The sequence below is a fragment of the Anas acuta genome, chromosome 7 (assembly GCF_963932015.1).
Source record: "Anas acuta chromosome 7, bAnaAcu1.1, whole genome shotgun sequence".
Lineage (NCBI taxonomy): Eukaryota > Metazoa > Chordata > Aves > Anseriformes > Anatidae > Anas > Anas acuta.
The window spans coordinates 17,480,743-17,507,759 of record NC_088985.1 but is presented as its reverse complement, the minus strand read 5'-3'; the positions used below and the strand labels follow the sequence as shown (position 1 = coordinate 17,507,759).

Sequence of the window (27,017 nt, the reverse complement as noted above, 5' to 3'; positions counted from 1 at the left end):
GTTGATGTGCACAAGGTACTATGTTCAGCTCCAAGTATCCTCAATGTTGAAGAAATGTGATTTCCAGGTTTGGGTTCTCTGATTCTGTGATTTTTCACACATTTGTGTAGTTGGCATATATGTGAGTTGTGAGTCTCTACAGCCAAGAGCCAGGTGCCTAACAGCATGGCAAGGGAGGAGCCAAACTAAGAATTCTTCATGAATGTTTGTCTCACCTGGTCTTACAACACCATGCCACCCTTGCTTGGTATATCTTACCTTGTAGAAAGTAATTCTTCTGCCACATGGATTTGCATTTATTCTACATTCACATAACACTTTGCATAACTTTGCTGGACATACAAATGTACAACAGAAATCTCTTTTTAGAAAAAAAAAAAACAAAACACCACCCACAAAATCATTTCCTTGGTTACTTACCCAAGAAAACAGACTCAGAGAGGGGCTGTACAGAAAGAGAGAAAGAAGAAACTAAAGCAAGGATGCAGCAAGGAAACAAATATTTACAGAATCTTTGTTCTTTTTGAATCTTTTATAGGGAGACACACATGTTCTTAGCGCATACTGTGAGTAGGTTTTCCTCTGCTGTTGTAAACTCTTAGAAGAGGAAAAATATCAATAGATAAGATAAAAAGATAAAAAATATAAAGGTGTAAAATATTTAGAGGGTTCTTTTAATAATTAATCAACCCAAGAGCTTTTCAGACTAGCTGTACTGACAGCACAGCCAGACCTTTCAAGAGAAGAAATAAAACTAAATACCTAGTCATCTATTAAAATGTGTTGTCAGAGTGCTATTTCTAGCCCTCTGAATGTCACACTGCATCAGAAGAAACTGCAAAACCTAATCATTTTTTCTGAAGCTGTAAGTCTGGGGCATGTGTAGCTTTTAACTGTCACCCAACATGTTTGAGCATGTGACGTGTTCTTTCCCAATGTCTTTGTGATGCTGACTTGTGCCCAACGCATTTCTGAGAAGATTTCTTCTTCAGGGACACGTTATGCTGGTACAGGGTGCTAAGCAGTATTTCATCATAATTTTCTTTGCAGCACAAAACTTGACTGGTAAGTCTAAGATGACGTACAGAATACTATGTGCAGTACCTCTCCCAGTACGTGAGGGAGGGGGCTCCATTGTAATTAATACAAAGTTCCTCTGTAAGGCTTCTGGAGGTAGAGATTGTATCCTGGTAGTTGTATAGAGCAGTGAAACCACCTCCTGGAAGGAACCTCAGGATGGGCCTCAAGTGACCCTGCTGGTGTTCCCAGAGAAAGCTCAGACACAGGCAGCACTGTGAGGAGACCTGATGTGGTACAGACTCTAGTCATACCATCTACCCTTGCAGTAATGATTTCAGGTGGGTAAGATGAGGCGGGAATCCTTTGAAAATACCCCTCAGCCTCACATCACCCGAAGCAAGGACAGGTAGGATTTTTAGGCAGCCTGAGCTCACCCTGAATTCAGACTTTGCAAGGGACAGCATTGTCAGATCCCTGGTGCTGGCGGGTTACCCAGCATCTGGGACCTCAGTCATTCTCCAACATAAAATGTGGATATGGACAGATCACATTAGTCTTCCTGATTTTTACACCTTTTACCTAGCTCTGGCTGAGCTGCCTCTTATGATGACCGAACATGCCTCAACGAGGAATTAAGCAAAAGACAGCCAGCCACACTTCAAAATCCACTACGTGCTTGTGGAGCTCAGTACTGCATGACTGGTTGCTCCCTCAGTACCTCCTCCCCAAACACAAGAATGACTTTCCACAAGGATAAGAGGTAGTTTGTGTGCAAATAAATTCCACCCATTATTTTAGAAAAGCAACCATTTGTAAGAGCAACACTTTCCTCCCCAAAATTCTACAAAATTATAAATTAGAGTTACAAAAACCACCACTGCAAAGACAACTTATTTGAAGAATCACTTGCAAGTAGTTTATCACAGCACTTAGCTCAAAGCATACTGCAAAAAATGAACACAAAGAGTAGGAAACAGTTGTCTGTTGAGCAGAACAGACCTGGCATGACCTAATACTATCCGTTGTTTAAATAACACCAGCCATATATGGCTAATACCTATAAATTTTCCTAGACTGGGATAGTTTTGTGAACATATCATGATCTACCATAAATACTGTATAAACTCTCGGATGAGTTGATCTGAATATTTCTGGGATAATGATAGCTATAATCTGACATCACATCATACCAGATTCTGTTCCAACACAGGAATCATTGCTATTTTTCAGCTCTTCTGAACTATGGGATTGACCTGAGCTAGGCAAGGGCTAAGGCTACCTTTCATGTCGTTGCTGCTATTGACACAGCTGGGCAAAATTCCAAGCAGACAGTCCCTAAATCTGGCCTCTTCCCCTCCTGTGGTCTCACATGACTATCTGGCCCTGCGTGATCTGGAAGAGCCATGGCTATGATTGCAAAGGGCATTTGACTGTGAGGACTTTGGCTTGGCCTTCCTGTGAGAGGACCGCTGCTGATCTTTGTAACAGAGATGTTGTGGGCTCTGGAAAGTGGGCTGAAATCACAAAACCCATAATAACAACTGCTACTTCTGATCTTTACATGCTAGGATCAATACAAACATAGAAACAAATTAAAATGGACTTGCATTCTTTTATGAGTCTCCCTTTCCACACAGTTACTTTCAGCTTAATTGTGCTCCTTCTGATTTAAGGAAAGGTAACTTCTGCTGTTTGTGTGAGTGAGTGCCACTGTGTTTATTCAAGACAAGAAGAGTCTCCTGGTCTTAGGGTGTATTTCATGGATATTATGTAAACAATCAATTCTTTGAAAGACCAGAATAGCTATAAATCAAACCTGTAGGCAAACTGTTTTCATGCATGCTGCTGTGTTTCCTGTTTACTCATTTTGATACAGACATTGCAGATCCCAGCCATTAGAGCACTGAGTAGTTTTCTCTTGGTTCTCAGGATAAGAGGAAATGGAATTATTTCAGTAGTCATCCTAACAAAGAATAATTTTAGCAACAGTTTGCTTTCTAAGATAAGCCTACTCACTTCAAAGTTTGCATTGTTTTTTTTTAAGAGGGCAAACATCAATAAATTATTACAAGATTGGCTGTGGATATCAAAGATAATTTCTTGTAGAAATTGCTTCTTCTCTCCACATGTCATTTTTCTCAGCTGTAAAATGGTGGCAAAGTTGCCTGCCTATGCTGGCATCTGTAGATAAACAGATTTAGTGCTATTCTGTAATGCTAGAGGGACTGAACACAGGATATAAGACAAAAATACTTGAAAATCAATTCAGATTGTTTCCCCTTATTGTGAATGGGTAAGAAATCCAAACACACGGGTTTACGCTGTATACATTGGACAGGTGTGAAAGTAAAGGAAAAAGAGAGAGAGAATAAGACACTGGCTGGCATATAGGCATTCACACCCCAAATTCAGATATGAATTTTCTGATTGGAAAAGCACATCACTAAACCAGTTCCTCTACCTAATAACTCTCATCTAATACTATTTGTTTTTCTAAGCACATTCCAATGAACAGCATCTATGACACGGGGATCCAAAATTATTTAATCATGTTTCATGACATCTTAGTGAGACCATGAGAAGGTATACATGTATATAAAGGTGTTACTCCTTCCAGTTTTTAAACAGCGTTTATCTGTGGGATGGCACATAGTGTCCGTTTTAGCAACATTCAGCGCCCATACGCAAGAAGCAGAATGAAGCATAACTGCACCTGGTTAGCAGTGTTATTGCAGTGTGGCCAGGCACCACTACCCATGCTGCAGTTTGGCAGAGACCAATCCTCATGCAGAAAGAACAGTGGAGTTCTGAGGAACCAGAGCGTGTGTGGTAGTGTAATGCCTTCTGTGAACATCTCCAGGAGCACCTTTGCCTTTACTTCCATGCTTGGTTGGATAAATGCTGTCTCAGCTGAGACTGAAGACATGGCATCATCATTACCTGAACCCTCTCCACCAGCCGATCCCAACACCAAGTCAGACCAAAACCTGCACGGAGAAGGGTAGCAGCACAGGAACAGGGTCTGCACAGGAAATGAGACTGAAATCACACTGAAGTTGAAGGTCAGGTTCATAAATGCCTATTTAGGTATATAGATTAAGCGCCAATCACTCAAGGAAAACAAAAGATGTGAAGGGAAGCATCTGGATACTCAGCATTGTTGAAAACTCAGTCTTTTGATAGACTCCTACTTCAGAAATCTTGAGCTGCAAGAAAAAGCCTCAGCATATTCTTTTGCATGATAAGAGCAATGAATAAAATAACCTACCCATGGCTAAGAACTTCAAAGGCCTCAATCAAAAAAAATAATAATTGTTGGAACACTGGATGTTATCCTTCTGCCAGTGCATTTCCCAGTGGGAAATAAATCCAAAACAAAAAATCTCACAAAAAAAAAAAAAAGCTTCCCTGTTGAAAACTTCTTGTTCACTTTTAGAGGTGCAAGCATTTTCTACAACTCTTCTGGTAGTCTCTGCTATGACATAAATTAGGCTTAGCAATGAAAGTGTTGACCCTGTCTTAGCACTTGCACCAGAAATGACACATACTGTACAACCTAATTCCGTAATGCTCATTCACATATATAGCTCCACAGAAGTTAATGGGATTATGGAGGGGATTGAAGACTTCAGGATTAGACCAACAGAACCTCTCTGGCTCATTGCAAAGGACTCACAATGACTGTTCATCCATCTTAGGAGACATACACCACAGACTTTGCTCAAACAAAATAAATAAAAACATTAACAACACTGCTTTGGTCTCCCTGTCTGCCCTATTCTGTACCTGAACAAAGAGGCATTTAATGAAGTTAAAGACCAGGAAACTCAAAAAAAACACCCGTGAAACATACAGGCACAGGTAATTAACTGGTATAGCTCTCTGCTGCAGGATAACATTGAGACAGAGCATTTTCTATTAGTTTCATCAATTGATTATCACACTGGATATAGCAACAAATCAATCAATAAATACGTTCTGTGACCAACATCTGCTGCCATCTCTTAATAGAGACCTGCGTGCCTGCACACACATGAATGCACCTGAGCATACATACGCAGAGCACATTCTTAAACACGGAACATGTAACTTGGACAAAGGTTTAACATTCTTGGTTTTCTCCCAGACTCAACCTCTGCAAAAACAGTAAACTCAGCCACTCCACATTTGCGAGGTGCTTCGAAGTTTCCCTGAGCTCTCCTTTTTCCTCACACCCCCCCAAATACTTTCCCTCCCCTACATACAAAAAACACAAGAAGAGACCTGCTCATCACATGACCTTCCTCTGGAGGAATCCTCACATTTGTACTCTCTGAGCCACCTATGTGTTGGAGAAAAAGGAAGCTGCAAATAGCATTCACAGAGAAAACACAATTCTTACCTTCTTGACTTTTAGGTTAGCCTTCTGGGCATGTGCAAGTTACTGGGCACTGTTTCTTTCTTGTAGACAGGCCAGGCATGAGCTTGTGTGTTTGTGCGTGTTTATGTTTGCAATAAATCTGATACATTGCAAAGAAGGCACAATCACTGTGTTTCAAGTGCCTAAATATAACTACTTCTGTCTTTTTATGATTTTATCAATGTTATTGGCTTTATAGAACGGAATTATCTTTAAGGTAATAAATATACTTACTGTACCAGAAAAAGGAACACAGAAGAAATGAGAGTCAACAGGGACACTAATGTGACACATATGTATGTTTTCTGTATGCACCTATATGCAGCGGAACCAACATGGTCCAGTCCCTACAACTCAGGAGGCAGTACCTCTGCTGGTAACCTTGAGCAAGCTAAGCGTCCCCTTGCCTTCCCAGTACCTTCTTGGTAGAGAAGCTGTCCAGGACAAACATTTCCTTTTTGTGACACAGAAGTAACAGACACAAAGAGAGCAGTCTTTCAGTGGCACAATTCATAAAAACAAATTACTAATGTACCAGAGATCGTCCTGGAACAGCAGCATGAACAGCAGTACTGGGCAGAATAAAGAAGCTGAAACTGCAAGCGAGCAAACATTGCTTTTCGGATGGAAAGGTGAAGAGCATATTGAGCTTAGAACAACCCCCAGCAGCATCCTGTGGGCTCCACTCTGATCCCCATGACCAGGGAGCCGCGATCAGTAGCCACGCGTGGAGGCACAGCAGCCGTGGCGCTGCCACAAGCACAGGGCACTCACTGGTTAAAAATCAAACATGGGTAGCAGCAGGAGCACAGGCAGTTTTGCTGAAATGAGATCTGCACAGCAGGGCATGCATGGCTTTTCTTCATTACCCTAATAGCCTAATAAATAAATAAGGTCCATGACAATCATGCTGGTGATTTTTTTTCTTTCCAAGATGACTTAGGAGAGAGGTAGCCATATCGGGGCTGCAGACTCTGATAATGTAAATAGAAAACAGAGAGCCAAATGAAGCCCTTTTTGTGACAGAATTTAATTAAACCACTGTGAATTCTCAAGCATCTAAACCGTTCACCAAGCACTGGGGCTACCTGAAGCTGCCAGTGATCCTTTTTTGCTCCTGAATTGCTTATGAGCAGATCACAAAAGGTACTTACACCTCTGCATAGAAGCACACAAAATCCAAGTCCTCAGAAGTGACAGTGACCAAGGCTAACCAGCAGCTTCTCTACCTCAAGCACCAGGGTTTCATCCCCAGCTCCTGTTTTACCCAAACTATGGCAAGCGTTGGGTTCCCGAGGTACCGTACCCTCAGCGTGTCACACGCAGGGCAGCCCTCATGCGCTGCTGACTTGGTAATTGCATTATCCGCAGGCGCTGATGAATGAACAACTGTAATGCATACATCCTGGCCCCAGCTCTCCCGGGACAAGGAGGCGCAGCCTCCCCACGCCAGCCTCGCTCAGTTTGCTGAGTCCGAAGGCGCACAAAAAATGCCCGTGAGCATTGCCTTTAATTTTAAAGGCAGCCTTACGTTCTCCTCCCTCTTCCCACCGACGGAAGAATACCGTTTCAATTCTCAAGCAGGAGAAAGTCCTTCCCAAACCTACTTCTCTGCACCCGCGATCTCTTTAACCTGCAAATAACACCGCGTGAATCACAGCGCGCAAAACCCGCGGCGTAACGCCGACCTCATACATCTACAGCCCTACACCCGGAGGGGCTGGCACCCCCGGCAGAGCGGCCCTTTAAAGAACACCGAGTCCTTATGGCTATAAATAAGCTCCGGAATAAAATGGAGCCAAAGACATTGCAAGCGCGGAGCCAGGGCAGCCCCCGGCCGCCGCCCCCGGCCAGCCCGACACCCGGCGCTGCTTACCGGGCAGCCCAGGCGGCGGCTCCCCCGGTCCCGGCTCTCTCGGTCCCCGGTTCTCCCGGCCCTCGGTTCTCCCGGCTCGGCCCGGCCCGGCCCCGGCTCTCCCCGGCAGGCGGGGGCCGATCGGCGCCGCCTCCCCTCCCTCCGCCCCCCCGCGGCACCGAGCGGGCCCTGCCACAGCACCCGGGGAGGGGAGGGGGGGTCGGAAAAATAATAAATAAATCAAATTTTTAAAATGAAAATTGGGGAGCGGGGAGAGCCACCCGTGGGGCTCCAGCCCCCGGCGACCTGTTGCCGGGGGGGGCAGCGGGGGTGCGGGGCTGGGGGCGATAGGAGCGGGCTTACCGGTGCTGGGTGAGGGGGGCTCCGGTGCATCCGCCGCCGGGTTTAATGTGGGTTACACGGCAAGGAGGAAGGGGTGAAGGAAGGGCGAGGAGAGAACCGGTACATTGCTGACTGCTTCATCCGGAGAGAATAAAAAAATAAAAAATCAAAGAGAGAGGGGAAATCCCTAACAGATCCCTGCCCCATTCACCCTGTTTTACGTAGGGTCGGTATTGCCATTTAGGCTCCGTTCATGCTTAGAGGCACGGCATCAGCCTAGGTGCTCTCCTAAAGTGAGGGTAAGGCAGCCGGTCCTGAGCAGAGCACATGCACACAACACCGAAATGAATCAATCCACGCTAGGTCTGATTGGAGCTCCTTTGTGTAAGGAGGAAACGCAGTGGACACGGAGGGAATTTCATCTTCCCCAGACTACCATGACATCTTGCATCCCTTTCTCCAGCACTCACAATTCTGTTTTCTTTCTTTTTCTCCTTCAAAGTTCTTTTTACCTTCAATATGCTGAAAGGTACAGAAATCTAGCTTGTCTTAACTTGATTGCTACCCATGAATCAAAAATATCCCCAAATAATTCAAAGCAATTGCCAGAAGAAATGAAGTAGACATCAATCTGTCCAGCTGAGAAAACACCTAATGTATTTTGGCTACAATTGCCCGAAGATGCAAAGGAAGTTCGGCACCAGACTTTGCCCCATTCAAAAGCCCACTAACCTCTCAAGGACAGATGGAAAAATCTCCTTAGTTTCAGGGAGCTGAACCCATACAAAAGGCAAGCTCTCTGCCTTCCAGATGGGGAGCGGAAGTTTGCCGCGATGAGCTGAGCAGCCCTCCGCTTCTCGCAATCCCCACGGGAGAGGGACGTGACTGCAATCGCAGAGCAGGACGGCCAGCCAGGAAATCCCAAATCTGAAATCCAGCTTGGGCAGAAAATAACTTGCGGGGCAAGCGCTCGCCACACCTGTCCGCTTCTCTCTCGCCCAATGGGGAGAAGGGCGATAAAATTTGTGGCATCCTGCCAAAACCATTGAACCAACATAGGCACGAAACTTCACAGTACTCGCGCTGAATATCATCAAGGAGAAAAAAACTGATGAGATTTTATTCAATGATTCCCCCCTCTCCCCTGCAAAAGACTCCCTGTGTTGTCGGGATAGCAGTCTGTGAGAATTTTCCCAAGGGTAACCCCCTGGGGTTGACCTAACACCTGAAGTGCTCATTTTCGATTTAGGGATTTGCTGAAGTGCAAAATATGTGTGAATTTGCGTGAGCCCAAGAACAACATACAGCCAGATAATTGTTGTAGCATTGATCTCTCTTGACCTGGTCAGGATCTGTAAAGGTTATTTGCCTGCCTTGAAACAGTGCTTCTATGGACCAGCTCAAGGACCTTCAATTTAAGCAGTAAATTTGCTAGTTTGTCCCTGGACCTAGGAATGCGAACTCTGATCTAGAATACCTGTCCTGTCACAGGCTCCAGCGTGGGGAAGGCAGACAGGTGCTAAACACGACAGGTCTTTATATCAGATAGATACATGAGGGGCACAAAGCGAAGCTGGCCATACCCTTCTACCTCATTAGCACTTCTCAGTGCTAGAGGTCCTGGGCCTTGTGTCTTCACTGTCAGTGTACACTCCTACAATCCTTAGAAAGATTACACAGCTGCTTTATGGACCTGCATCAGTACAAATGAGATGACAGGATCACAAGGCATGCATGAGTGATGGTCTTTCTTGCTTGGAACAGAGGAGACAGGTCTGTTAGGACTCGAGCTGAGCGCTGACATCTGAGGAATGACCACCAAACGTCCTACCTCCAGCAGCAGGCTGCTGTAAGTCAAACCATGGACAAACTATGACTGCATACTTACATACACAACCCAGTTTTCAAGACCTGTCAAGCTTTTCTGAACATCTACCTAAATTAGAGCAGACAGCTTTCAAGGATGCATCCCCAGAAAAACAAGCCTGCACCACTTAGTTCATATGGGTAAAAGACCAAAATATATTCAGGCTGTCCATGAGAAGCCAGCATTTCCTGTGTAATAGGAGAGGGCTTTGCACCTTACTGATGTCAGCAGGTTAATTTACAGATGCCCACCTGCTAAGAGTTTTGGAAACTGCAAAAGCTTGTCTCTTGAAATGCCCCATCCCTAAACTCCACTCAGGAAGAGGAAGCCTGCCTTCCTGCTTGTGCCCCTGCTGTATTGAAGACCTGTCATTGACTGTTATGTTACTAGCAGCTTGCAATTTCACTTCTAGGATGACACAGAGAGAAAAGAGCATGAACGCGGGTACAAAGCAGTGCCAGTCAATTGTTAGGAAGTGAGCTCAGCTCTTCCCATGAGGTGCTGCGTTAGCAGAGGGAGTGAATCTTTCATCATAAAGCTGCTGGTGAGGTTACCCACTAGGTTTCGTCATAGAGTTTGAGTGTCTGAAGGTGCTTAGCAGAGGCAGCTCAGTCTGAATGAATATTCCCTGTGATGATGTCCATCTTCAGTAAAACTGCCCCAGAGGGCAAGGACTGAGCTCTATTTTTCTCTTGAATGGTTTCTTTCTAGGACAAGTACAGGGAGGAGGCTGCTCGCACTGATACTTCAATTAAAGGCCTGTAAAAACATCTAATGGTCTTCATGGTGACACCAACTGACAGGCATCCATCTCGCTCTTTTAAGGGTTTGTCCCATGTGCTAATTTAATGACTGTCCCACACTTGCAACCTTGAGACATTACCCAGGTGCTTTGGAATTTTAATTCTAAACTAAATACCCTCACCGAAACAAGATAAATGTAATGGCTAAATAGCTGCTATGAGAAAACAGAGATAAACGGATTACGGTGCAACACAGACAAAAAGCACTCAAAAGCAGATCAGAATCTTTCTTACTAGGAAGGCTTTAGCTTCACCACATTTGCTTTTCTCCCCTTTTAGAATGAAATTCTGAATTTTTGAACAAAAATATAAACACAAACATTCAACAGACAGCTGAATCTGCATTTGAGTCTGCATTCAGGTTGCAGGAGCTGTGATACCTCCCTTGAATTTTTCTGTACTCTCACAAAAGATGCAACATCATTGTTCCTTCTAAATGATAAATATTCAGATAAATATACAGTCACAAATACTCCAAAGTCATTGAAGTCTGTGAGACTTTTGTGATCATCATCATGATGATGAGGGTTTACCTGATTGACCATTACATTCCCCAAACTGTACCTCTAGATTATGTTGGAGAAGGCACCCATCAGGTCTTTGCAAAAACAGGCTCAGTGCTGCCATGAAGTACTGGGAGGGGGATGCCCTGAGTGGGAACTGGACGGGACACCGCTTGCCAGTACCTTGCTGGCAGTGATTGGAGAGGAAGAAAAATCCCTGCTTGACTCAAACCCATATACACATTGCACAGCGGAATGCCATCTTATTTAAACATGCATCTTATTATTTAAAAATACAAACATCTTATTATTTAAAAATACAAACATGTTTTTAAAACAAAATCTTTGACAGCACTGATCCCAAAGCATGACATTTCCATAGCTATTTTCTGAGCAAAAGTGCACCTTGAAGGTGAACTACCCCACATAATAGACAGCAGCTTAGACAAGCGAATCAAGTGATGTAGCTAGGGTCAGCCTCTCATCTTCACAGCCTCAGTGCAGGTATACCAACAGCAGGCTCCTCTTCGGGGCTACTCTTCAACATCATACTGTTTGAACCAGACACAAAGGCATGCTTATTCTGTGAAGGCATCCAGACAGAACAACTGCAACATTTTCCAAAGGCAAAATCATAGAGTGTAGTGAAAGGGAAATTGTATTGAATTTTGCATTACTAACAAGGGATTTATGAGCATGCAGGCTATGTTTGTTCAATCAGAGCTGAAAAGAAAAACAGAATGATATGAAACATCCCTCTAATCCATGATCCCAGTGAACAGGATGGCCCCGGCTATTGTCTCAGTACATGTGGCTTGGGGTTCTTAATCCTTTAAATTATTGGCATGGTGCACTTGTTCTGTGACAGCTCTTTCAGACCTTTTCCCATCTCTATTGTTTTGTTTTCTGCTTGAGTGAACGGTAGAGCAAAAGTGAGACACATTTGTTTCTGCTGTCAGGATGAATGGGCCTGGATCATCATCACACTGCTGTTTCTGTCGACTTTGTATCTTGGCTAAGGCACACGGGCTTCCATCAAAAGAGGAGTACTCTCCCATTTAGTCTTGTATGAAAAGTGCAGGGAGGAAATGATGATGTGAACTACAAAGCTGCAGAGTGTGAGGACCCAAATATAAAAGGCAAATTAAAAGGCAGAATCCACCTCATCTATATCATAGACCTCCATCCACATCTGTGGTGAGCCAAGGTAAGGTGACAATCTTGCCTCCATTTTTACAAATGGAGAAACTGAGGCAGAGTGGCAATATGACCGTGGCCAGCCAACAAACCAGTGGCAGAGCAGAGCAGTGATCCCAGTCTTTCTTAATGCTGATCTCACCTTGTATCCACTACGCAGCACTGCCCTGGTTTTACATCTGAATCATTTCAAATTATTAAATCGGGATTACAGTGATTTATACCAATTTTTCACAGACTAACGAGGGGAGCTGCTCTCTGGAAAGGCTCACCTATGAGGTGATCTCAAACAACACAAGGATTTTGTGTCACAGTCTTCAACCCTGGTGGTCTGCAGCACTGGATATGATAAATGCTGCAGACTTCCAGCTGATATGAGAAGAGTAAAGATACCATTGTCTTCTAGGAATGCTTATAAAAAAAGATTTGCACTTGTTCTATTAGCAGCCCTTATTTGTCCTTGAAAGACTCAGAATTACTTTAAAACCATTTAAGAGTCTCCAGAGAGTTCTGCTACCATTATTCTTCAAAATATAAATGGAATCACAGTAAAGAAATATGGTTCTTGTTGGTATCGATAGGAAAAAGGGAAGAAAGCCACGTTCTGTTTGTGCTTGCTCTGGAGCCTCACTGGAGAGAGAGGACAAAGATAACCTTGGCATCTGTTGTTATATGCTGAATCCCAGGAGGAATGAGGGCTCTCAGTGCTGGTTTAACACTTCTCTTGCTGGGAACTAGGTGAATGGAACAAGCAGGCTCTGCCAACTGAGACGGTTTCTTCTGAACAGAGGGATATTTGGACTTTTCCTGCACTGGCTTCCACCATCACAGCCTACTCCTCTCTCTGCCTGGTAGACAGGGTGATATGGAGGAGGATATACAGACTTATGTGTTCAGAGACCTTGCTCTGTTTCTAGCTTTGCCATCACTTCTGTGTACAGCTGTAGTGGGTTTACGTGGCAAGGTTTGGTAGCAGGGGGCCATAGGGGTGGTTTCTGTGAGAAAGATCTAGAAGCCGCCCCATGTTTGGGAAGGGCCCCGTTGTTTTCCAGATCTGAGCCAATAAGCGATGTTGTTTTGCGCCTCTGTGAGAGCATATTTAAGACAGGGAAAAAAAACGCTGCGCCACACAGCAGCCGGGAGAGTCAAGGGAGTGAGAAACAGCCTTGCAGGTGCCAAGGTCAGTGTAGAAGGAGGGGGAGAGGTGCTCCAGGCGCCGGAGCAGAAGTCCCCTGCGGCCTGTGGTGAGGACCATGGTGAAGCAGGATGTCCCCCTGCAGCCCATGGAGTACCACGGTGGAGCAGGGTTTCACGCTGCAGCCCGTGGAGGAGACCACGGTGGAGCAGGTGGCCCTGCACCGACGGAGGCTGCCGCCTGTGGAAGACCCCTGCCGGAGCAGATTCCGGGCCGGACCTGTAGCCCGTGGAGAGGAGACCACGCAGGAGCAGGTGATCTGGCAGGAGCTGCTGCCCGTAGGGGAGCCAGGTTGGAGCAGTTTTCTCCTGAGGGATGGACCCCGTGGTACGGACCCATATCTGGAGCAGTTCTGGAAGAGCTGCTGCCTGTGGGAAGCCCACGCTGGATCAGTTCATCAAGGACTGCATCCCGTGGGTGGGACCCCACAGCTCAGGGGACGAGAGTGACCGAGAAGGAGCGGCAGAGAAGAAGTGCTGTAGACTGACCATAACCCCCATTCCCCTGTTCCCCTGCGCCGCTCGGGGGGAGGAGGTGGAAGAGGGTGGATGGGGGGGAAGGTGCTTTTGGTTTCTGTCCTTTGTTTCTCACTTCTCTAGCTTGTTAGTAATGAGCAATAAATCTTACTATCTGTCTTCTTATGCTGAGTCTGGTTTGCCCGTTACACTAATTATTGCGTGATTTTCTCGTCCTTATCTCAATCCTTGAGCCCCTTTCACATATTTTCTCCCCATTCCTCTTTGAGGAGGGGGAGTGAGAGAGCGGCTGTGGTGGAGCTCGGCTGCCCACTCGAGCGGAACCACGACAACAGCCTTGTACAAAACACTTCTCCCCCCTGTGGCATTGCCCCTTCATTTCAAGCAAGGGCTGCCATGCATACCAGTTTCCACAGAGATGTTCCCTGTCTCTAACGCAGAAATTCAAGAAAGTTTGTATTCAGCTGAGTTGATTGCAGACCATATGTGCAAGAAATCCATGCTTCCTCAAAGGCAATGTCTTGCTGTGCAGTTGTGACAGGGTGTGTGGGCGCATGTTTCTGCCTGGCATAATTAATCATTAAACCACTTCAACAAATGATTCTTTTCTGGCAGGCTGTGCAGGGTCATTTGTATATATGAATATATATACACATGTACACACACAAAATACAAAGCCATCTTTGTTAGTTTAACACAGCTCATTATTTTAACAGGTAATGTTGTATTCCCTGATAAGATATAGATAAAGCTTAGAATAAGGTTTTCCATAAAAATGGTAATCACTTATGAACCTGAAGTACTTTCCATAAATGCATTATAATGGTTACTTCAGCTTGTTGTGAAGAATAGTTCTGACAACCGACCAGAATGTTTGCGAGCAAATAATAATAAATAGCATTAAAAGAGCACAAAGAGAGCCCAAGTGCATTTCAGGATTTGGTTTGAGGAAATCTAAACATATTTTTCTTTAACTGATATGTTTTCATCTCTGTTCAAAATCTATAGGGAAATCCAGTCCTCAAGAATGATAAGATCTAAACTAGGGAACAACCACATTCACGTTAGAAGACTTTTCCCCCTCCCTCTCTAAAGGTAGCAACATAATTTTTCTAGATAGAAACTAAAGCTTGGCAATACATCAAGTGTGTCAGATCTCAAAAGTCAATATTGAGGAAACTGCAAAACAATCAATAAGACCGTGCAATGTCCATGACTACCTGTAAAAATGCAGTCGGATCAGCTGTGTTTCCTGTGATCTCCCTTTCCAAGATTTCATATTTTTCCTACCTTAAAAGAACAGGAATTGTCTGTGACTCAGGACAATTTCTTCCCTTCCACTCAAGGAAGAACTGGAAGGCCTCTTCTGTCCCTTCTTGCTCCATCCACCCTGGGAAAGGGAGTGAATAAATAAATAAATAAAAATGGTATGAGAAGCCGAGCTGTGTTGTTTCAGGCACATCTGAAAAGTGAAATTGCTGAAAGAACATAGGTTTAGAGACAGATTTAGTTGTTGGCATGGACAAATTGATGAGCAAAAGTACAGGTGATGATAGATTTTATCCTTTATTCAGAACCATTTAAGGCTGTTTGCTTTGGATAAAATACAAATCCAGATTCTGCAGCCTAATTTTTCATTATAAATACAACTTAAACTGAACAGATCTGGAAAAGATCTGTTATTTCCTTTAGGATTTCTGCATCTTTGCATTTCTTTACACCTGTTCTTAACCCAAATGTACGAACAGAAACCACCCAAGAGATGTGCTGAATCTAAATGCCTTTGGAAATGCATATGGCAAGACAGCCCAAGCTTGTGATATTTTAGACCAAGGTCCATCCCCAGAGCCCCAACTTGTTGATTCTCACTCAGCAGCACTGACTGCCAGGCTTACTTACTCTTCACTACTGCCACTTGAAAACTCGAGTCTTAAATGCAGTTTGAGAGAGTAGTAAAGTAGTCTCTGCTAGGAGTTAATTTGTTTTCTCACTGTATTTCTGTCAGCAATGAGGAAATCTTTCTCCATTCACAGAAAACCTAAAACATCTACAGTGTGAAGGAACATTATACAGACTGGAAAACCCAAAATAAACCTAAGGTTAAAAAAAAAAAAAAAAAAAAAAAAGTTAGGAAAAACAAACAAACAAAACAAACAAACAAACAAAAAAGATTCCTTCATCTTTCCTTAATCATAGAAATTTCAGCTTGCATATAACATTATCATAGAATCATAGAATATCCTGAGTTGGAAGGGACCCTTAAGGATCATCTAAGTTCAGATTGATCTTGCATAAAGAACCTTAATAAATAATGGTAAACTTATATCTCAGAATTTGAAGTAATAATAATAATCATCATCATAATCCTGCTTTCCTTTAAAGGCTCTAAAGGCATTTTGGGGTCATCAGTGAGGTAATTTTCACAGCCCAGCTATTAGAGAGACAGTTTTTGTTTGTTTGTTTGTTTGTTTTAGTTTCTTTTCCGTCAAAGAATGAAGTAAAATGGCGTGAGTGCTCCCTCTCACTCCTTACAACTTAGGCTAAAAACAGTCACTACCTGCAAAGCCTCACTCAAAAGCCCAGCTCAAAACATGCTCGGGGAGACTTGTTTCCCGCTGCAGAGCCCTTCTCCACTCCTAAGCTCCCAAAATAGTCCTCTTCCCACTTGGAGAGCCTCTTATCCTAATGAGTGGACATTTAGCATGAAACCTGCACAATGCCAGGGCCAGGGTAAAAGAGTAACTCCAGCTCCTTGTCCTTCAACAAACCTCCCCAGCACTGGGCTGCTAACTCCTGCTGTGCCCCAGCCCGTCATGGGGAGCCCGCTTCCAGCACTCGGTTCAGTACCAGGCCTTTGCATCCCTCACAGCTGATTTGAGTGTAACGCCTTGTTGACTCATCCATTTTATCTTCTAATTCCTAAATCTATCTGTTACATACGTCCTAAAAAGCATCTCTTCCAAGTAGTCGCCATTCCTCTGAGGTAAATTAAGTGTTATTCACAAGCCTCAGGCATGGGCCCAGCAGCTGACTGACCAAGTAGCTTGAGCTGGGATTCCAGTACTGGAGTCCTAGGGGAGACCGTGGTACATGAGGTATACTTCATGCATACAGAGCCCACATCCTGCTCTGCACCCCCTTTACAGGGCAGTTAATTCCAACTGAGGGGCAAAAAGGGAAACTGGGGGCAGCAATGTTTTAGGTTCTCACAAGCGGTCAAGCAAAACTCTGAGTCCTCACATTTGTGTTCTGCTACACCATTTATGTCTGTCTCCATCTCAGGCTTAAAACTGTGAGACATGCACTCTGTATACAGAATCCCTAATGCTCTGAAATACTTAGCTAATTTCACGTCATTGTGCTAGCATTTGTTTGAAATAAACATATACAAATTATGGAGAATTACTTAAAGACATACCCTGAGTCACCGGGCTTTCACTGAATAAACCTCTCCACTGGGAGTGTCAGTGCTTTATACTGAACACACAAAGGATCAAAGAGCCACATCTTTATGACATGCATCTTATAAGCATATAGAAATACTTCTGCTATTTAATTTGGGATACCCTTAATGACCAAGCTGGGAGTCACCTTTCCTCTGTAGCTTTCAAGCAGTTTCAGACAGAAAGCAAAGCTCATTATTTCTGAGACTCAGAAAATTAAATGGCTGGCACAGTCTAAAATCAAGCCAGAGACCTGGGACAGAAACCCTGCTGTTCTGAGTCCCAGTCTAAGGTCCTGTGCACAAACCCTTCTTCAGTGGACACTGCCTGCAAGGCATGATCCTTTCTGTTAACTCAAATTGAGACAGCTTTTATATTCCAGAATAAAAATTTGTGAATAGAAATGTGAATTACCCTCAAAATTTCCCTCATTATCTGCAAGCCATTAGTATAATCTCAGTTTTATTTCACAGTCCCAGCACTTCCATTAGTTGCGAGCCTATCTGTATTAAGGCTTTTGTCCGCGAGCTGTTATCAAGACAAACCTTATCTATGATAAATAAAACTGTATTTTTTTTTTTTTTTAAAGCATGTAACATAACGTAGCAGAAGGAGGGAAATATAGAGCTTCCACCTAAGGATTATGGATATGAAACCACACTGGGTTAAACAGTGACAGATATTGTTACTACTGGAGTATTTCAGTGGTGTGTTTGTATTATTGCCTTTGTGCTCAGACTGTTGCAAGACCATTCTTAATGAACAAGCAGCCTCCTTATTCAGCTGGCCCCTTGCTTGACTGACTCCGATGGGACAGACAAAGGCAAACAGACCAGGAACCTTTTAGCACATGTACTCCAGAAGTGACTGTACGATAACAACATTGGGGACTGCTGGGCAAAGCCTTGGGGTGCTGATTTAGATGCTGGACTGCAATGATGAATCTCAAGTGCCAAGGTAGTCTGATTGCCACTATTGCCCAGAAGCTTGGGAACAGATTTTTGTCTTCTGCATATTAACTAAGTGAATATATGCAAATGCAACAAATATTAAAACCATCAGTCATATGGCTTTACTTAATAAATATATTCAGATATGGCATCAGGACCACTCATGGCATCCATACTGGCTGTGGCAACCATTTTAAGAACATAGCCACATGTCAGTTTATAGCACTGTGTCCAGAGAGAGTACCGTTGTTTTTTTCTTTATTTATTTCTTTTTATTTATGAGAGCTTTATTGTGATTGCTATAAGGACACAGCTACTAGCAATTTTGATAGCCAGGCACAGCCACAATCTAAGGTATGGAGAAATACAATCCTGCAAGACACATTCTTATGCAAAAACCTATGCAAGTATGTACGTACATATGTATATTCTCATGCCCAAGGCACACAATGCATTATGTAAAAATCATTATCCTTTGTGAACATTGTCTTCTAGTGATGCTTGAAGCTACACAGATTAAAGAAATTGCTCTGCCTTCTACTGAACATTTAATTTGCCTGAATGTTGGCTGTTATGATAAACAGATTGTAATAAATGTGGTCTTGGAAAATTTAATCCATTTCTCTGTTATTTCATTGCAGCTAAAGTCTGTAAAAGGTGCTCAGTGGGTAAGGAAAATTAACTGCATATAATAGAGAAAGTCTATTACCAGCTTACTAGTGCTTCAAAACAATATAAAAATTACACATCCCTTCGTGAGTTGGGTGCATTCATGGAGTCATCCTATGCCTTCACTGACCAGGTAAAAATGGTCTTTGTCAGGAGGACAAAAGTGCAATAGAGACTACTGCAGTAGAATCAGAAACAGTTCACACCGTATGTGGTTTGCAGAAAATATCAGATGTTAACATAATTTGAAAGCACTTTTCACGTAAATAGAAGTTGCTGGACTAGATGGTAATTGTCTTCTGTCAATGACACAAACCCTGCTGCATCAGGTGTTAGGGGATTAGACTTCAAAGATTTTCAGGAAAAAATGTGATGGACAAAAGATCACCTTGGAAAGAAGAATGGTGATCTGATGGCTACTCTAGAGATCATCTTTCAATCTCAAGGTACAACTCCTGCCACTGATGCCAGCATTTTTGATGGAGCAATATTTGTGAACATGTTGAAACCTGATGCTAGCAACACGCTTAATGACTATGCTATGAAATGTTTTCTGTCATAACTTTGAGTCGCAGCAGCAGGATTGTAGGCTAAGCTGTGCTGCCAAAAGTCTCAAAACTCAGACTAGAAGTAGAAAAGGAGACATCCAGAGGTTTTCCAAACCTCTGGCATAAAGCTAGCCATACTTTTATCAACAGTGAATTAAAAAAAAAAAAAAAGGCTGTAGAAAGCAAAGGTATAATTACTGCAGGTGATCAAGCTGTGGGGTACAAACTTACATGTTTTAAGACCTGCCTTTCCTTCTAACAGCATGAGGAAGCAGACACCAGAGTGACACTGCGTATGTCTAGCTGCACTGGAGCTCTCCTGCATAGCTGGGGCAGAGAAGGCAGCCTGCACAACAGTGTCCATACAAACAGGCCAGGTTCCTGAGGTGTAGAAAGGTCTTGGGATGCTCAGTCAAGACGTTTCTTTTACCTGGACCAAGAAAGTCAAAGGCCCCAACAAGCGTGCTATGGCAAAACAGACTGCAGCACAGCTGCCTTTGCTTGGAGAAGGAAAACGAACACATCAGAGACATGGGAGGCAGAACAGGAGTGAACTGTGCTTTCAGATCACTGTGTTGGGTTTGTCTTCAACAAAATCAACAGATGATGCAATTCAGTCCTTGGCAGAGACCTCGTGACATTGCTGAACACATCCCATCAGTGCTAATAACGCCTCGAAGCAGGGCAGTGCTCTGGAACTGCTCGCACTGGGCAAAGCTGCTCTGGCGCAACACAGCACACGAGCTACGTGCTGAACAGGTCCCTGGTGGCTTTATGCACATCACCCCTGCACCTGAGTTACCTTCATCTCAGAATATGGATGGATTGGGACCAAACTGAGAAAGGCCCCTCCACAAGTAAGAGTTTGGCAACGCTGAATTGCAATGCCCCAGAGGCCCCGAGGGAGGCATGCAAAGCAGGCACTGACAGTTAGGAAAGCTTTTATCGCTTCCTTATTCATTTTATGCTGCATGCTTCTGTAAATTCCTTTTTCTGTCTTTTATAAATGTTTATAAGTCTGTGTATATTCATGAAACATGATATCTTCTTATGCATGCACCAATCTGGGTTATTACTATTAGGAAAGAGAAAGAGAAGACAACTTTTCCAAATAATAATTATATAGAGAATTGGATTGATGACATGCCACATGATACGTTAATGCTAATATTTTTTTATATAAGCTTAATTCACTAAAATTTATTACTTTGGTTTCAGGAACCCTTAGACAGGAATATATACATATGAAAATAAAAAGTAAGTGGGATGTGGTAGCAGAATAAACAGTCAGTACTAGGAAAATACTAGGGCTCAGATTTCAGGCAAGCCATCACTGGCAACATAGAAAGGTTTAGTAAAAACTTCGTATTTTAATGTCTTTACTAGCTGTCATCTTAAAATGGTCACAAACTTCAGGTTTCATCATGAAACATGGAACTTTTCATAATTTTTGTTGTTGCTGTTTTTGTGATTAGACAGAGTAATAGAGGGGCATATAAAACCCAGCATCACTTTCAATCTTGCTAAATCTTGACCTGTGACATTCATCAACAGTAAGCTCTGCTCCTTAAATATTTGCTGTATGAAAAAAATAATATATATATTTCTTTTATAGCTACATCACCGCATTTTGTTGTTTTTTTTTGTTGTTCCCTCTTTGTTGCAGCAGCAAGGCACATTACAAACCCAGAAGAACCATACAATTAAGCAACTCAGATGCTGGAACTAACTGAACATCTCAAAGCAGCTAAACATTACTTATACACAACCTGGAATGTGTAGATAGATTTACATCTCCTATGTGAAGCATACTTCAGTTCAAAGAACAAAAGACCAAATCCCTTGTGAAACTCCACTTAAACTGATAAGGTTCACTTCAAGCTGGCTACACATTAAAATAGATTCCTAGGAACATACTATCAGCAGAGATCTGACCTGATCTCTCTTTAAAATAAATCATTCTGTAATCAGTTTCTGTGCAAAACTAAGAGTCAGAGTTCCCGCTCTCCCTCGGACTGTAAAAAGCTGTTCCATACCATATTATCAGCCCCTTTTGACTTCTCAGCCTCCGGCGGTTGTATCTGTGTGTGGTCTGCTCACCCTGGGAAGTATGACCAGCAACTCATGTCTGTCTGCCACATTTGCTCAACAGCCATGCATGGCCCAAAGTTTGTGTTGCAGAATGATGCACACATGGCGATGATTAATGGGGACTGGGAAATAAATGAACTGCCCGAGTCACAGGGGAGCTTTGGAAGGGGCACAGGATGGAGGAGAACAAAGCATCCCTCTCCAGTTTCATCATGCATTCACACCAACTGCAAGAGTGAAGAAAGAGATAGTGTCTACTCTTAGAAGTAAGAGAAAACAAATTAAATGAGCTTATTATGACCAGGATTTATAATACAATAAAAATAAGAATATCTGGAAAGGTCATCATAAAAGCATCAGCTTCATGGCAGTTCTGAAACTGACAGCAGGACTACTAGATTAGAGAGATTCAAGCAGTATTTGATAAAGAAATAAGAGGAGATTAAGAAAAATACCATCCCTTACGTTAACCCACAGAATTCTGTGATGTAACATTTCAGAATGCATCTTTCACATAAAAATACCCACAAATCATCCACAAAATACCTGTGTAAGGACACAGAGATGTGTACAGAATCACATGCTACATGAGGCTGGGGGTCAGCAGTGTTCACATCTTGTTGATCGTAGTCTTCTTCCTCCTGCTACGTCCTTATTCCATGTATCACCAAGTGTTATGTTTATGTGCGTGTGTAGCTGAAGAAAAGATGAGCTTTCACAGCTGCTGAGTTTGCTTGCTATGCCCAGCTCAGCCCCACAAGGCAGCCATCCCCCCCACATAAACATGGGAACTGGAAGGCAGAGCTCAGCCCTATGCCTTTTACTTCACAGATCATTCAGTACTGCTGGTCAGTCTCAGGGCACCCTAAAACCAGAAGGAAATATTCTTGAAATCTCTCTCCCTTCTTTTGCCTGACCAGACCAAGTATGAAATACTGTGAATTAAATACTTTTTTTTTTTTCCCTGAAAATCTCTGTAGAAAATACATGGATAAGTAATATATATATCACAGGCAAGCTTCTCTACACATCACAGCCCACAGCGCTTCACTGTCTCTGCTAGTGGCTGTGATAAGAATGATGAGGCCATCCAGTTCCAGAGTTTCTGTGTATTTCACCTGCCTTATACAGCTTTCCTAATGCTCAGATGGGAGAGATTTTGAGACATCTGGCCACGTGCATCACTTCAGGTGGGGAAGATGATAGTATATTATAAAAAAAATAATTATTAAAAAAAAAAAAAAAACAAAACACAACAGTCAAAGGAAATGGCAGAAGTTATGTCTGCTTTCTATTTTTTTTTTTTTTCTACTAGTATTTGCAGTTAGCTGTATGTTTTTAGCTTCTTGTCTACTTTGACATATTCAAACAGTTGTGGTAGTCAATGGCATTTATATTTATCAGTTTTTGCAGCAAAGGGCAAAGGCTGTTCCTTTTCAATTTAGACATTATTCACTGTCTCTCAGCCAGGATGGATTGCAATCACTCCAGTGAAATACACCTTAGTGAAAGACCACTCTGAAATTGCAACTAATGGAGAACAGTGCTGCATAGGGTGGATATTTTCATTAGTTTGAGTACTACCTCCTTCTCTGTGTGACAGCAGTGCTTCCGCACCGACTGAAATGGCTCGAGAGGACAGTGCCCAGACTGTAAGTATAAGCGTGGGACAGGACATCCTTAGAAAACAGACTCCCCAGCCTGGCACCCAGCAGCGTCCCCTGTCATTGGCAGGACAGCAGCTCCTGGTGGGGCACAGGGCGAGTCCAGTCTGAGTGGCAAGGGAGTGGGCTGAGGACAGAGCAAAAAAGTGGGATGTTCTGTGTAGCAGGGCAAAAAGGGCTGTCAAAAGCTGGATTGCAGTGGAAATAGTTGTATTTACTTACGGACTTGTATGAAGTGCAGAGCTCTGGAAAGGTAATTTAAAACAAAACTCAAACATTATTTTTGAAGAGGTTATCCTATAAAGCATGAATTAGTATTACTTGACATCTCTCATCCAAGTACCACCTATATTGCACTTAGTTAAATCCGAAGTACAATGCCATAGAAATTATTAAGCAGGACAGTGCATAGAAGAGCTGTACACACTCCATGCTTGTTTATGTACTCTCTGGTCATTGCTTGGGTAATAAAACACTCATACTGTACTCTCTGGTTCTGTGGCATGAGCAGAGCTCCTTTAGTGAATTATGACATTGTATTAATTCATTCCAGGTCTAGCTATTAGCCAGCACAGCGACAGCTCCATTTCCATGTTCTGAGGTTTGCACATATAATAAATCATTGTGGCAGCACAGGGATTTATGTGAGCAGTTCCTCATACACTTACAAATTCATACACCTATCAAAGGCTGTCTTGTTTTGCACCTCACTTCAGCCACCACCTGCAAAAAGCTTGCTGAAGTTTCAGGATCTGACATGCTCATCGGATCGAGTTATGCAGCAAGAGAGAGCCAGTGGCACCAAATATTTGCAGGACCTCTTGGAGAAATGCTTAACATGGAAACCCTTACTGTTACCTTCTTGTTCCCCCTCTACATTCCCAAGCACATTCAGCACACTCACATACTGAAACCAGAATTGTAGTAATCCATACATTTTGATTGTTCCCATATTTGAAGGCAATCACCATGTCCCAGTTACACTGGCATGGTAGTTTCAGACAAGCAGAGGTACACAGCACGTATTCAGCATATTCAGTTGATACACAGAGGAAAGAAATCCCTTCCAGTCCTAAGCTGTGTGGAACAAGAGGGACAGGACAGGATTTTCAGAGAAGTTCCAGGAGCTGGACATCCAAATCTCATTAAAAATGGCTGTGACTTCATCCTTTTTTAAAAATACTAGCTGCAATTATTCAAAGAACACATCAGTTAATATATTTGGATGTCACGATTCTGGTTTATAAAAATAGGAGCCTAAATTAAGCTCCTAAACCATACTAAAGCATTGAGGTAAGCGTCCTGGTTTGCAAAAGTGCTGAATACCAGCCACTCCCACTGACTCACAGAGTGCACTCAGCACCTTGCTAGAAAATCAGGCTCAAATTAGAGCACTGAGATGAAACTATTAATCAGCAGAGTCTCAAACCAAAAACAGCTCATCAGGGGAAGCAAGGAATAGAGAAAAAAGGGGACTACAGGGAAGACTAAAGAGATTGCTTTGCAAAGGCAGCTTGAGTTTGTTCCAGGAGAATTTCCTTCAGAAGTTTGACATTATTAGCATATGTAACATGAAACAGTTCCACAAAAAGCAGTCCTTTGCTTGAGTCTGCTAGGACAACAATAACACCAGTTTCACATAATGCACCAGGCATCCCCAGAGACTTGCACTAAATCATTTTGACAAGAAAATCAAGACAGAAAACATGCAGGAGAGCTTTGAGAAATAAATCAAAAAGGTTAAGCTGATTCTGCGCCACGGATCTGTGCATATATAAACCCTCTTCCACCAAAATCATCTCAGACTGATGCTACGGTGTATAAAAATGTAGAAGGCAGGACAAGGGCAATGAACAGATTACATGTCATATAAGTCTATGAAAAATAAATAATCCTCACTTAACAGCTCGGGAATTCTGTCCTGACTATGTCAACCATCTACTGTTGCTTCAGCAGTGGCAGGATTGGGCTCCCGTTGTTGAATATAGCATGTATCTCTGAAATGTTTGAACTAACATGAGTTGATTTTATACCTGCTAGATACAGGGTCTTCCATATTATTTATCTTCTGATGAATATAACAAGGTATTTTTTTACATAGATTCAAGTGTTTCCCACTTACATCCATTCCTAGATTGCCTTAATATAGTTTTATAAAAAGGTAAATGTTTGGCCTCTTTCCAGAGAGGCATGGCAGCCATAAAGCTCTTCTAACTTGTCCCTTGAGAATTCTCCAGGACAGAGGAGACACAGGACAAATCTACCAGAGAAATCTCTGTCACACTGTGCCCTCTTCTCAGCTACCAGCACTGGGGGCTTACATGCATGTCCCAAAGTGTCAAAGCCCTGGTGAGCCCTGGGAGACAACTGCACCCTGAGAGCTATGAAAGACAAGAAAATTCAGAACGGCTTCAAGGCTACACCAAGTTAGATTGAGGCTTGGCTAGATTTAATGATAGTGAGTGTTATGTCACCATGGTCCTTCCAGTCTTTGGCTTGATCAGTGATTCTGGCCTACATACCTCAGTAGATATGTCCTTCTCTGTAATTATATTTGATACAATCTTGTTTTGACAAATATGCACTCCAAACATATTATTATTTCTCAATATATTTTTCACAAAGCTCTGCTTGATCTATTTTGCACCTCTTATTCATTACTTTAGGCAGTTCCCACCCCAGACTCTTTGCACTCCATGTTCCCAAGACAAGAAAAAATACAGTGACTAAGGGGAAAATGTGTACAAGAAGGTGGTGTGAATAACAAAGATGGGTGTGCTTCCATAAATCAGCAGTCACCATGGTCACAGATGGCCTCCAGCTCCAAGCTACTAGGTGACAGTGATTTGTAGGCAGTGCAGCAAAGAAAGGCCTTGAGGAGGCTTGTGAAGGACAGCTGGGGAGTAGCTGAAGTTCGGTAAAGGAGTCCCTCCCACTATAGGAAAGGTGCCTGAGCAGAAAAAAGCAAACAAGGAGATAAATATCAATGGTACAAAGCAGACACAAGAATTCCAATGTAATTGCATTAAACAGAAGGTGAAATTTTAGCTATGAAAAATAAATTGCTTCTCTGGCTTTGTTATATGTACCAAAGCTGATATTTTTCTAGTAAAACATGATTTTTGTTTTGTTTTCAAAACAAAATGTTTTCCGACTTATCCTATCTAAACAAGCATGTTGGTTGGTTGGTTGTTGTTTTTTTTCCCTCCTTTTTCTTGAAGAAGCAATGAGCACCCATGTTCTGAAAACAGTAACAACTTCCACTGGAAGAGCCATGAAAGCAGTATATATTAATGTATTGTTAAGAAACCAGGTGCATGAGAAATCAATCTGATACAATATAATTTAATACTTAATACTTGGTACTTAACCAGATAGTATCTTTCACTAATACCATGTTTGAGTATGGGTAATGGTTACCAAACCCCAGCTAGGAGTTAGGTTACTAGTAAAATCCTTTGGAGCAACTTTTATAGACAAAGATAATATCTCTTTGTAAATTAACTGCTACAAGTGAGAAAAAACAGGCAAGTTTCTGGTAATGTCTGCTTCCTAAGTCTTTGGCAGAAACACTCCATCATTCACAGTGGATTTACCTTCTCTGACCCTCTGACTCAAACCTTTGACTATGCCATTCAACTCATCAGCAATATAACTACAGAGAATAATAAAGTCCTGGGTGAAACACAGACATGTTTAGACTACTTACTTCTGTAATAAATATGTTCACTGAAAAGGCTTGTTCCAAAGGACCTACTGTTTAAAAAGCCAAAATCTGACATTCCCAATGAGCACTGTTCTAGGACAAATTTCCAAGGCTGGGTCCCAGCCTGCTAAAGGCCTGCCAGACAGACATCATGCCTTTCATCTGCCTCTGGGAGTGATCAAAGGACGTTCAAGTATCATTTGGCCATCTAGCAAACTGTCACCCAATTTCTCTGCATCAGTGGAGAAAGAGGAGGCAAAATCCTATTCACTGATTTCCTTAGATTTCA

At 42.7% G+C, this 27,017-nt stretch overlaps 1 protein-coding gene across 8 annotated transcripts in view; it reads right to left on the bottom strand.

The window, feature by feature from the left end:
- SORBS1 (sorbin and SH3 domain containing 1) overlaps positions 1-27,017 on the bottom strand; it is a 236,321-nt gene that overhangs the window by 155,892 nt on the left and 53,412 nt on the right. For 4 of the 8 annotated variants that reach the window (XM_068689544.1, XM_068689539.1, XM_068689541.1 and 1 more), the window contains one exon: positions 14,948-15,047. The gene's annotated coding sequence lies outside the window, so the exon portion shown is untranslated. Of the gene's footprint in view, positions 1-7,295; positions 7,437-7,637; positions 7,956-8,348; positions 8,531-14,947; positions 15,048-27,017 lie in introns of those variants that run through there. The other 4 variants (XM_068689535.1, XM_068689553.1, XM_068689543.1 and 1 more) reach the window with 3 other exon arrangements.